The sequence below is a fragment of the Crinia signifera genome, chromosome 3 (genome assembly GCF_055691185.1).
Source record: "Crinia signifera chromosome 3, ASM5569118v1, whole genome shotgun sequence".
Taxonomy (NCBI): domain Eukaryota; kingdom Metazoa; phylum Chordata; class Amphibia; order Anura; family Myobatrachidae; genus Crinia; species Crinia signifera.
The window spans coordinates 222,790,109-222,803,340 of record NC_139219.1 but is presented as its reverse complement, the minus strand read 5'-3'; positions in this window follow the sequence as shown (position 1 = coordinate 222,803,340).

Genomic DNA, 13,232 nt, shown 5'->3' with positions numbered 1-13,232 from the left:
TTGTACCCTGATGACGAAAAATTAAAGGTTTTTCGAAACGTTGGAATCTACGTTGCTTTCAGCCTGATTTATTGCCGTGAGTGCCGCCTAAGTGGACCCCTATACAAGTTACTCCCTGAGCGGAGATATCATGGAGGGCACCGGCCTGATGATTTAAAGTTGATACGAGAGTGCCATCCACTACGGATCTCTAGATATAAATATAGAAATACATATGCATCTCGAATATATGACATTTCAGACACTACCTAATACAGTACTTTTACAGCATTAATGCTGGGGTGGCCAATCCCAGGATCGGCAGGATCCCGGGAATGGGCCTAAAAAGGCCGGGGATCGGGAACTCTAGACGCTGCCCAGTATTAGATATGCACATTAATCCCGGAATCCCGGGATTGGAAGGTCCAATCCCGGGATTCCCAGATTAGATGCGCATATCTAATACTGGGCAGCGTCTAGAGTTCCCTATCCCCGGCCTGCAGTCTGGAGCGAGTATGGGCAGTCCGACCTGCGCAGCGTGACCTCTGACTGCCACGCTGTACAGGACTCACCGCCCATATCTGCCGCCGCCACTGCCCACCCACTCCTGTCTGCCCTGCTCCCTACACCCGCTGATGTATGCCCTGCTCCCGGCCGCCCGCCCACCCTCCCATGTAAGTAAATTAATGTGTGGGGTGGCCGGAGTGGGGGGACAGGGCTAGTTTTTTGCCCATGCTATATACTGCCTATACTGCTTAGAGATGTCAATCCCGGGAATCCCGGGATTGAGCATTTTTCAATGGCATCCCTTTAACCCTGAAAATTAGTTTTTTTATACACTGGATACTGTATAGAATACAGTATTAATATTTAAAAGTACAGATGGTCTATAGTATAGGCTGTTTCAAACATTTAAATAAGATAAGTGATCAGGAAAAGGGTAAACATATCACAATACACAAACATAATAGAACCAGTACTGCACTTTCTAAGCTCACAATCTTCCACTTCATGGTAAGGCTCCTGTCTCTACCTCCTGGCAGCTACTCTTTGGTCCATTGCAATGTTAGAGGGCTCAGATCCGCACATACATTAATACCCCTTTTACACTGAGGCAAAAACCTGGGGTTTTGCCTCGTAGACCCAGGTCAGTGTTGATATAAAATAGGTAGCTGGTGGAGCAGAGTAAATGGGTATGCCGAGTCATCTGACCCGGCTCCCGTTTAAACCAATAAGGGAGCCCAACCTCCTGACCGCAGCATCCTGTGTGCAGCATCCATTCACCTCATGGTCGGGGGCTTGGGGGTGCACGTAGGCTGGGGACAGCCCTGCAGCTTACTATACTTTGGTGCTGGGTTTGTCCTCAGCACGGCGTTCAGCGGTCCCGGCGCTTGGAACTGATGTCATCTACAAGTGCCGCCCCCCTGAATATTCCGGGATGGCACCGCATTGTAAATGTGAAAAATCCGGGATACGGCCCGGATTGGAACCATGTTCCAAATACCGGGTCAGATCTGGGGTGTAAAAGTGGTATTAATGTGGTAGAAGAAGCTGGTACACTAGGCATTTGCATCAGCTCTGCTCTGTCCCTTACACTGCATGATGTGGTGGCAGCTCTTTTTATTAGCAGTTTCTTATATAGCGCACACAGAATCCGCAGCGCTTTACAGAGAATATTGGAAGATTCACATCAGTCCCTGCCCCAGTGGAGCTTACAATCTATATTCCCTACCACATAATTTGATCATATTATATACCAGTGCTATTGTTGTCATAAGAGGCAAGAGGAGGGGGGTTTCCAGGCAACCAGAACCCCCCCTCCCACCCTGCGTTTGCCTATGTATGGGGCAGGAGGGTTAGGTTTAGGCACTAACGGGGAAGGTTAGGGTTAGGCTGCAACGAGGGAGGGTTAGGAATAGGTTGTTGGAAGGGAGGTAGGTAGGGGAAGGTAAACATTACCAGACCCATGTTAGGATTTCCTCGGCATCTGTATACTGACAAATGGCATCCTGTCTGACGGCCATCCGTATGTATTCCCTACCATAATATATAAAATATTAAAATCTATACACATGCACAAACTAGTTCTCGGTATATAAATTGGGTACTTGTTTCCTAGCACGGCGCCCATCGCATCGTATACCATAAGACTAAATAAGGTATACAATGGTATGCGATGCGACGCGATGCGATGTTGTACAATAAAAAATTGTATGGCATCGTATGCCATACAATGGCATACAATGCGATGGAATACGATTTTTTATTGTACAAGCCCCCCCACTATCAACGCCAACCTGAAGCGTGGCGAGCGCAGCGATACCCCCCCACTATCCACGTCGGTGTGGAGTTGATCTTAGATAGTGTGGTGAGCGGATGCAGAATACATGTAAAGTAATACGCGTCCCCTCGCGGTCGTGATTACTGTCCTGATTGAGTTCTCAATCAGTGCACTTGACCAGAGAGCAGCTACCAGGATCCTTACCATGAGGTGGGAGAATGTGTGCTTTGAAAGTGCAGTACTGGTTCTATTAGGTTTGTATATTTATTAATTATGGTATGTTTAACCTTTTTCCTTACAACTTATTTATATTATTTAAAAGTTTAATACAGCCCATAACATATTATATAGTTAGATATATAGGGCAGTATTCAATGAGGCTGATTCGCCAAGTTTTATGGCGATTTTGTGCTATTTTCGTGCTGTACGGCGATTTTTTTGACTAAAACGGTGAATCACCCTATTCAATGACCAGATGGCGAATACATTTCAAGGTTTTTATCGCCATGATTCACCGAGTAGCAATCGCTATCTTTTTATGGTGAAGTGGAATGTGAACTTTTAAAATAAAGTGTTTTGTTTTTTACATTTGGTGTAAAAAAATCAGGAATTTTATTCTGTGGAGGGGCATGCTATTTTTATTCATATGCTGTAAGCACATGAATATATGTTTAATTTAAAAAAATTATTATTATTATTATTTTTTTTACACAGAGCAGCCAGCAGGGGGCCGGGAGCCGAGCCGCTCATTAGATATTCATATATTCACTGCACCCGATCATTACATATGCACGATCGGGTGTAGTGAATACCCGGTCCCCTGTTGGCTATCCCGGGGGGGCAGCCTGTGCTGCCTGGCTCCCGGGGAGCCCACCTCCCCCCCCACAAACGTTCTGGGGCAGGCAGGGAGACTTCCATCTCCCTGCCTGCCGCCGTCCTCAGGCTCCCTGCAGCATCGCCGCAGGAGTTAAAATTCGCCGGTCAGGGGCAGTGAGCCCCTGACTAGTTGAATACTGGAGCCGTCGAGGCTCCGGAACGCGGCGGGCAGTGGCGAATGTGCAGCGAATCCTAAACAGGATTCGCTGCACATCGTTAAAATTCTCATTGAATACTGCCCATATAGTGATAAATATTATTACTGTATTAGATACAGTATTCAGTGTATAAAAAGGCCAGTGTGTACATTAATGTCCAGGGTCGGTAATAGGTTCTTCTAGTGCTCCCCCAAACTCCCGATCTTCTTACACAGAGTGATAATATGTGTACTGCATTTGGAACCCCCCTCTAGAAATACTGCTTTTTCCACTGGATGTATACAATATATAATATCAGGGCAAATTTATAAGCAATTCTGTGTTTTAAATATAAGGAATAATCCCATAATCGATTAACTACTGTATCAGAATAATTTGGCAATCTTTGTCAGTCCAATAGGGCTTATTGAAATGAGTGCTTTCCGAGGATTTCCATTTCTACATCCACCAACGTACAGAGAACACCAGCCAAGTACTGTAAGCTGAGTTATGAAAAATGCATATGGAAATCTACCTGGTATACAGCATGTGTGATCCAATGCCCCTTGATTTGAATTTGGATGTTCAAATCCCATAAAATGAGCAAAATACTAGTATGAACAGAACCATGCATATAACTTTATCAGGCAATTTCAGGCTCTGCTAATTAAGTTCATCGCATGAGCATGTAGTTATGAGAGTGTGATGAAGGTCTTATTTCGCTGCCTGAAGGTGTTTAGCTAAGTGTTCTGGATAATACTTATCATAATGATCCTCACAGCTTCCTCCTTTTATTCAGATCAGGGTAATGCCATTTAGATAGAACAGAAAAATCCATTTTACAAGCGTCTGTTGATCATTCACGCATTTTTGCATCTGTGTGACAAAATAGGTTTCTAGCAGAGGCAAACAACAGAAGAATTATCCTGTTTAACCCTTTAGTGCTGTGAGGAGTCTACATTTTTTATTTAGCTGTCAGGGATGCTCTGATTCTGCCATCAAAAAGGAGTGTGTGATATGTCCTACATTATAGATCTGTTAAATAGAACATTTACCTAAATGAATGATAATCCTACATAAATTGTTATACAGTATCTCCATGAAAGCCAGTTCTGAAAATCTTGATAAATAGGAACTTAAATGAGGCCCAGAATAAGAAACACTCATCCAAGTGTTTTTAATGCCCATACAGCACCCCATACACGGAGGGAAATTGGCTGGCAACCTCTTACATGTGAAGCTGCTGTTCCTCATCTTCAGTAAGACACTAGGGGGTAAATTTACTAAGATGGGAGTTCTATTGAAGATGGGATGTTGCCCATAGCAACCAATCAGAATCTACTTCTTATTTATTTAGCAACTTCTAGACCAGTGGTAGCCAACCCTAGCCCTCAAGAGCTACCAACAGTTCACATTTCCAGACAACCTAGCTGCTGCACAGCTGCACTCATTAATCACTGACACATTTTAAAAGATCCACAGATGGAGCTAATTAGCTCACTTGTGATTCTGTGAGGAGACCTGCAAAACATGCACTGGTAGCTCTCGAGGACTAGGGTTGGCTACCCCAGTTCTAGACGATAATATATCGACTTAAAAATTATTAGAATAATACAAGCCAGATATGTATAAGTTACTTTTCAGTACTCTGCCAGATATACAGGGAGTGTCAGGGAGAGATCAGAGGTGAGGCAGTTATGAGCTTAGCCTCACTTGTGTGATAGTTGGAGTGGTTGAAGCTGGGGGCAGGGTTACACTGTGACCAATAATGCTTAAAAATAAAAAGGAAGGGGAGGCATCTGTCAGATCTGCCTCAAGGCATGGCTCAATGCAGGCTCATGTGATCCATCTATTGAAGAAGGTTACACAGCATTCAACCAGAAGCAGCCAACAGGAAGGAGAAGCTGATGATAACAAAAGCTAAGAATGCAAGGGAACATGCTGGATAACATGGAAACAAGGCTGGTCCACTCCCCTTCTGGGGGCACCCCCCCCCCCCTCCCTTTCCATGTGGAGGAAGCAGATAGTGCCCAACAGTTGCTTCTTCTGCAGAAGCTCTGCAACATGTTTATGAGTGGTAATGATATATGGGGCGGGATGTACTAAAGGGAAAATGCGGTAAAACCCCTGTTTTACCGCATTTTCCTATGTATCATCACCGGTTTGCCCCGTTTTCGCAAGGCTGGGTATCGCCACCCAGAGGGTGGCGATACCCTATAGAAGCCTATGGGCTTCTTTCGCCGCCCGCCGTACGCGCACCGCCCCCCCCCTCCCGTCCTCCTTTAACCTCCTTCTCCCCCTGGTGTGACAGCCGGGAGGACATCCGGCTTCAGGGGGGAGGAGGAGACGCAGGGGGACGCTGGCAGCCGCCAGGAGGTGACGGAGACCCCGCAGCCCACATCACAGGTATCGCGGGGGTCTCCGTTACCGCAGCCCGATGCTGGCCGCATATGTTGGTACATATGCGGTAGCATCGCGTCGGCTGCCGTGTGAAGGGCGGTGATGTATGTTGATACATCCCGCCCGGGGTGATTGGCTGAGTAGAGGGGTGTATTAATGCAGAGTTTATGCTCTAATTTAAGATCCACAGATAGCTTTTCTGGTGAATAAATTAAATAATGAATCTTTACAGGTACAGGTCCAAATATCTGTTATCCAAATTATTCCAAAAACCATGGTCTCTAAAATGTACTTTTATTTTTTGCTAAAAACCTACTGGCTACATCTGTAACAGCACTACTGGGGAATAACATGTAACTGGCACTACTGGGGAATAACATGTAACTGGCCCTACATATGCGCAAGGGCATGATTGCTTGCCATTCAAATTCAGTGCCTGAGATAGGATACAAACTTTGTTTCATGTTTTAAAACCTTGTTTTATGCACAAATAAAATATATTTGTGTTTATTTCATGTGTTTGATGTATTTGTACAACATAAATGCAAGATACCTCAAGATACATCATTAAATTGTAAAAATATTCCAAAATACGGAATAATACGTTATTCAAAATTCTTCTGGTCCTGAGCATCTTGGATAAGGGATACTCAACCTGTAGCATTCAATGCAAATAAACAGAACATAGCAAATGCCTAGCCCCTATTCAGGGCACTATCTCACAGCTTTGCCCCTGATTAACCACGAGCTGCTAGTCTGAAAACACAGATTCTCAGTATCTTTCCAGGCCAGCCTTTGGGCCATATTCAATACGGCCGGCGAGGGGGTTAAACGGCAGGGATCTTAGTTACATATATTTACAAATACATGGGTAAGCCCCCAAACCATCTGTTTGTGTATTGGGGGTCCCCATTGCTATATTTAGGTATGAGGCACAGCACCCCAAAAATCAGCATAATCCAGAAAGCCATAGCAGCACACCAGTGAAAAAAAGTGATGAATGTAATTAAAATATTAAACTAAAAGTGTTAGTGATGATGACATTATTAGTAAGAGAAAGTGTTAGTGATGACATTATTAGTAAGAGAAAGTGTTAGTGATGACATTATTAGTAACAGAAAGTGTTAAATAGAATATTACAGTGTGCCATCTCAGAGCCACCCAGCCAAACCAATCCATCAGACATAATCCAATATAAATCCACTTATTCATTGTCAATTTGCTTGGGGTGAATATCTGGCTGGGCCACTTCAGGGCATCAGTACTTAACACATAGATTGGCCATTCACTTGTGCCACACCTTCTCCTTTTTTTGATGTTGAAGAAAGAATCATAATACTGTATGTGATTGCCAATCAGAATACACCTGGAAAAATGCTGCACAACTATATTCATCGCCACATAGTTGAACCGAAAGATGACCGGTAAGTACAAATTTCCTTTATTAAAACAAGATGGGTTTTCCCAGAAGAATTAGCCACTGGGTCTATTTTACATGTATTGCAAATATACTGTACAGTACTAGTAATACTTGAGTTTCAGCAGTGGCGGTTTTTACCTATGGGCTGCAGGGCTGTAGCCCCCCAAGTAAAATCCGCCACTGTAGTGAAGCCAGATGCAGTCTGTGAGACTGCACTGGCTTCACCGTGACTGGCAGTGACTTCCTATTGGAAGTCCGACCTGCCAGTCACAAAGGCAGTCCCATTGGGAGGTGTTCCCTCCCTCCGGGACGCCTTTCTGTGGGCTGCCGTGCAAAACTGGCGATTGCACATATGCAGTACCTATATCAGTACTGTGCACGCGCTGGTCCCGGTGCCTGTCATTTGTATTGTACAGGCGCCGGGACCAAGATTCCTTCTATGGGCTGTTGCCGAAGCAGCCCAAAGAAGCTGGCCACATGCGCAGTACAGATGTTTGTACTGCGCATGCGCCAGTCCCGGCACCTGTTATCAAAGCACAGGTGCCGGCTTTGGGAGAAGAGGCAGCGGCGGTGGCTGCAACAGGGGGGTGCCTGAATCACGGTACCCCCGCTGCGGCCAGAGGCAGCCCCCCTCCACCAAGAAGGTAAGATCCACCACTGAGTTTCAGTACAATATTTCCAGGCCATAATAGATGATTACATCTATTGCATACTGTACAGTAAGTAAAGTACTTGAACCTTTCACTTTAATATGTAAGTATAAGTATAAGTATTTTTACAGATTGTACCATGCTGCATCAAGAACATTAATGTCATTTTTATCCCCAGCCCTTGTAGAAAACAGCACCAGATTAATCATACATTTCCAATATGTGTGTAGCAAAGCTAATACTTTCTAATTTACATTGATTGACCAACCAGGGAGCCATTCATTACCTGACAGAAATGCCACTGTCATGGTGCGTGAACACTTGCATAAATATTCAGCTAGCCCTAGATCATTTACCTTTCATGCTTGATGTCTGTGCGCCAAACTATTACGTAGATTGTATCTAAACACAACAACACTGTCTCTTAATCCTTTTTTATCCTATATTTAATCCTACAAGTAGCATCTCAACCTATTGGGAGGGCTATCTGTTACTTTTAGCACATAAACACCTAATCCCTGGAGCCTTTAGACAGCCACAGAATAAATTTGAGAAGTCATTATACACAGAATGAGTAAGTGCAACAATGACGGCATTACACTAAAATCTACACTGGGCTATTGTATAGCTGCAGATGCTGCTTAGACAGCTCTGAGCACGGAACATATTTCTCTTCATGGACCGTGTTTCTGCATTCCTTTTCATGTTGCCTCAGTCATCAGTCTTCCACAGTCGTCATGTAAACTCCTGCTCAGCTGTATTTAACCTAAGTCAGGTCAATGAATTCCTCATAATCAGCTACTAATCAGCCTGCTGTTGACTGGATAAATAATGGAATGGTTTCCAGCGGATGCCGGAATACACTAATAAACAATTGTTAACTCAATAATCGTCAAACAGTGTCATTGTAAAGTCACACAGCAGAGTGTACCAATGGGCACATTTTCTATTGGGTACAGATTCCTACAAACTACACTAGGAGGCAATAATGAGCTGCTATACAGATAAAACAATTTTCAACACTTTTAACTTTTATTGAGTAATCTAAAAAAACTCTTACAATGGGGAGGGGGTTACTGTCCCTGAAAGCCAGCACAAGCTGTGGCTTGTCAGGATTTAGTTTTACCTCCAGGGGAAACAATTACCCAAACCTACCCCCTTTTTCTGCCAAAGATGGGACTTCCGCCATGAAAATACATGTTCCATTCAAACTGTTAGAAAATAGGTAGAAAATAGATTTTTTGGGGGGGAAGGTGTTTTAGTATGATTGGTCAAAAAATAAATATCAAGGAAAAATCAAGATGAATCACAAAAAAAAAAAGTTGGATTCTGAAATGTATTTGCTGCTAATTGGATAAACCCCTTAGTTAACTTTATGGCACATCTAAGGCGAGAGTGTTGGTGCTGGTTGACTATCAATCATAGGTACCGTACTTAAAGATCTTATTTAGAAGTTTTGAGATTAATTAGGTGAGGAAGTTGAAGCATTCGCCTCATTGTTACAGCCAACAGTTTGGGATTTGCGATCCACTGCATAATACAAAACCAAAAACTGTCTTCTGTCCCGGCTAGCGACACCTCCAAGTGCCATTAACCGGGAGGCAGTATAACACCAGGGATCCCTGTGACTAGTGTGCACTTCTGGGTGACGTTAGCTTGAAGACACCAGACCTATGATCCTCTTTTGGCCTTTATGACCAGAACTGCACCTCAAGCAACTCAGGCTTTGGGGACTCATTGCAGAGCTGCACTACATCCCCATCTATTTCCTAGGACATGGCTCCTACAGTATGTTACTCTACCCCAGAACTGAGGTATTTGCTATGTTGTTGATGGTGCAGAGCTCTACTTCGTTGGGTGGGGCAGCTTTAGAGGATGGGGTTTTGCAGGAAGTGGGGCACTTAAAGGAGAAGAAGCTCTGCAGTTGGTGGGATACTGCCACTATAATATCCCATAGTCATTCAATAATATATAGGTAAAACAAAGCTACAATGTTTGTCGAACAAATAAACATGTTTATATTTCAATGCTTAATATTGAATGAGAACTTGCTCATTTATAACCAGGTCCATTTTACTTACAATAATAGAACATATCTTAGCCTTCACTAGTTCTTTGCCATGAAAGACAAATTACTCTTTACCACTGGCTATCTTTACTGTAATCCTAGATGGCTTTCATGAAGGTAATTTTCTCTGCAAAGGTTAAATTCACTTTACATTTATTTTTCTTTAATTTGTATTCCATCAACTGAAACATCTGTCATTTCCTCCAATAATGAGTCATATTGCAGTGATTTTCAATTTGAGGGAAAACTCAAAATCCATAGCAAATAAATGTTTGTTTTTTAAATTGTTTAGTAAGCAGACTCTCTCTCTCCAATTAGTCATGTTTGCTTTTAAAATCAGCAGCAATGCATTAACCACTGGAACATGATAATGCCAGAAATTAAAAATAATAACATTTTCCAATTTGTAGAGTTTGGGATGGACTGATACTTTCCCATAGAATTGTTAATGGCAAAAACATATATATATATATTTATAATGTTTAGCAAATGCATATTCATTCTCAAATATAATCAATTACTATAAATACATTTTATGATGGAAAACAGTACTGGTTGAGTATCACTCATCCAAAATGCTCGGGATCACGAGCATTTCGGATAAGGGATTTTTCAGGTTTTTTTGGAATATTTTTTTTAACATACATACGTGGTCCCCTGGTGGTGCTCCGATGGCCCCCGGCATCCACGGTGTCCCTGGGGTCCACAGCGGCCTTCAGGATCCTCTTCAGCAGTCCCAGGGGTGCATTGCGCGAGTTTGCAGGCGCACTGGTGATCTCACCAGCGCGCTTGCGCACTTGCGCACTTGCGCAAAGCACCCCTGGGACTGGAGATGCCGCTAAAGTGGATCCTGAAGCCCGCCGTGGAGGCTGGGGGGACGTGGTAAGTATCAAAAGAGGGGGGTGTGAAATATTCTGAAAAACTACGGTTTTTGGAATATTTAGGTTTTTGGATATTCGGATATCGGATACTCAACCTGTACTGGGTTTGCTTAATTAGGTCGACAGTGAATAGTTTGACCAACATATGGTCAACATGCACAAAGAGGTGGACACAGGCCAAGGGTTGACATAAAAGTTGACACATGAAATGTCGACATGAGCTTGTTAGGTTTTTTTGAGGTGTCAGTTTGTAGCACATGATCCCCCAATAACTTTACCACATAGATCCTGATAGTCAGAGTACTGACAGGGGGATCAGAATCCCCACTCCTGCACCTAATCATACCTAGTAGCAGAATCACTGCTAAGTAACACAAGTGCTCGCTTAGGACCAAGTGGGTCCATGAGGCCCTTCCAACAGGACTTTATACCAAAGGCTTGTTGAATAGTTTCAATCAGCATATTGATTAGACAGATGCTGGGTACTGCTCTCGTTCTTTCGGGTGCCGGATGACTGCCCGACATCCGAATCCTGACTGCCAGTGATCTGACAGGGGGGATTCCGACTAACAGGGGTTATTCTCCCCCTAGAGGGAGACGAGAACCTGCGGCAAGTGAGGAGAGCCATCGAGCCCGCAAGGGGCTTCTTTGCGCCTGCCTGTTGGAGCTCCGGCAGTTGGGATTACGATGTCAGGATACTGACCGTCAGGAAGCCCCTGTCGGACCGTCATACCACATCCATTTCTTTCAGGTGTTTCAGTGAGTTTTGATGTTTTGGGAGGCCTGGTGGCGAGGTGAAGGGATATAACATAATGGAGCAGCAGGTCACTATTCTCCGGTGCCTCTACTTCCCCTCCCACCTATAATGATGCATTTCTATGCTGACAGTCGGACTGTACCCATTGCATACTGGGGTAGGGAGCTTGATGAGCCCATGGGCATGTCAGCGAAGGGAATTGTGGAAGCATATCCCTGGACTGGCAGCAACACTAACAGATAATAAGCAAAGCTATGGGTTGGGAAGGCAACCTAGACATAGTCTCCCCTTATGCCTGTGCCAAAGACATGATAAATTGTGTTACCTAACAGTATAGGTCACCATCATTTGAAGTGACTAATATATTAATACTAATATATATGCTAAGATATTGATTAATATATCTTTGATACACTATGTTTCAACAGTAGAAAACAGAGGAATATATATATATATATATACATATATATACATACTGTATCAAAGATATTAGTATTAATAAATTAGTCACTTCAAATGATGGTGACCTATATACAAGTACAGAACGGGTGGCACTCCAGAAATAAATACAACAGTCTGACTGTTGTATTTATTTGTGGAGTGCCACCCGTTCTGTACCTGTATATTGGAGCGAGTCTCACCTTCTTCTCCTGGGAGGGCACCCGGCTTTTCTTGTTTGTGCTTTATGGAGTGCCGGCCATCTCTTGGACTCACTATGTATATCCCCGTAATCTAGTCAAGTCACTCCACTTTTCACAGATGATCAGATATCGCCGTATTAACAATACGGATACAATCTGTGATTCCCAATTGAATGAATTGATTAACAAGTTTGTAACCCGAGGTTATGACAGAATTGAATTATTACAATGCAAGTCCAAAGTATTGGAGATGAACAGGAATTCTCTCCTTCTTCTTAAGCCTAAATTAGACAGTTCATCTCAAACTATTACTTGGGTTAATAAATTCAATACATCCAGTAATGCTATTACCTCAGTGATAAAAAACAACTGGCCAATCATTAAGAGCGACCGCTCTTTACCTTTTAAAGATTACCGCATCATGCCCTGCCATTCTAGAGGTCGCAATTTAAAAGACTTTTTAGTCAAAACTAATGTAACATATAATCCAACACCAACTGAACCTAGTTGGTTAAACCAACTTCGACCAGGCTGCTTTAAATGCACTTGTACAGCGTGCCAATTCCTGCTGACGGGCGATTCATTTTCCCACCCTAACACTGGTAAAGTGTTCAAAATTAAACATCATTTTACTTGCACCTCATCCTTCATTGTCTACCAGCTAATTTGCCCCTGTAGTCTTAGCTACATTGGCAAGACCGAGAGAAAATGTAAAGAGCGCATTGCGCTTCACAGAAGTGCTATTCGGTCAGCACTTGTCAGCGCTAAAGCTGATCAGCCGGTAACTCGGCACTTTCTAGAATGTCGACACCTGCTCAACAGCCTGCGGTTCAGAATTATTGACTGCATCCCCCCTTCTATCAGAGGTGGTAACCGCCCACTTCAACTATTACGCTGTGAATCGCGGTGGATTCGCCGCTTAAATGTTATCTCGCCAAAAGGTTTAAATGAGTAGATCTCATATGCAGTGTTTAGATAATGTTTTTTTCTTCATGTCCTTTGGTGTTATATGTTTAAAGCTTCTTACATGTATACGGTATTTATCTTTGAATGAAGGTTGCCATGCTAATGGACTATACACTGTTTCTCACTGACGCCTCTGACAGGTGACATCAGCAATGCCGGCCGAAAGGGCGGGTGTT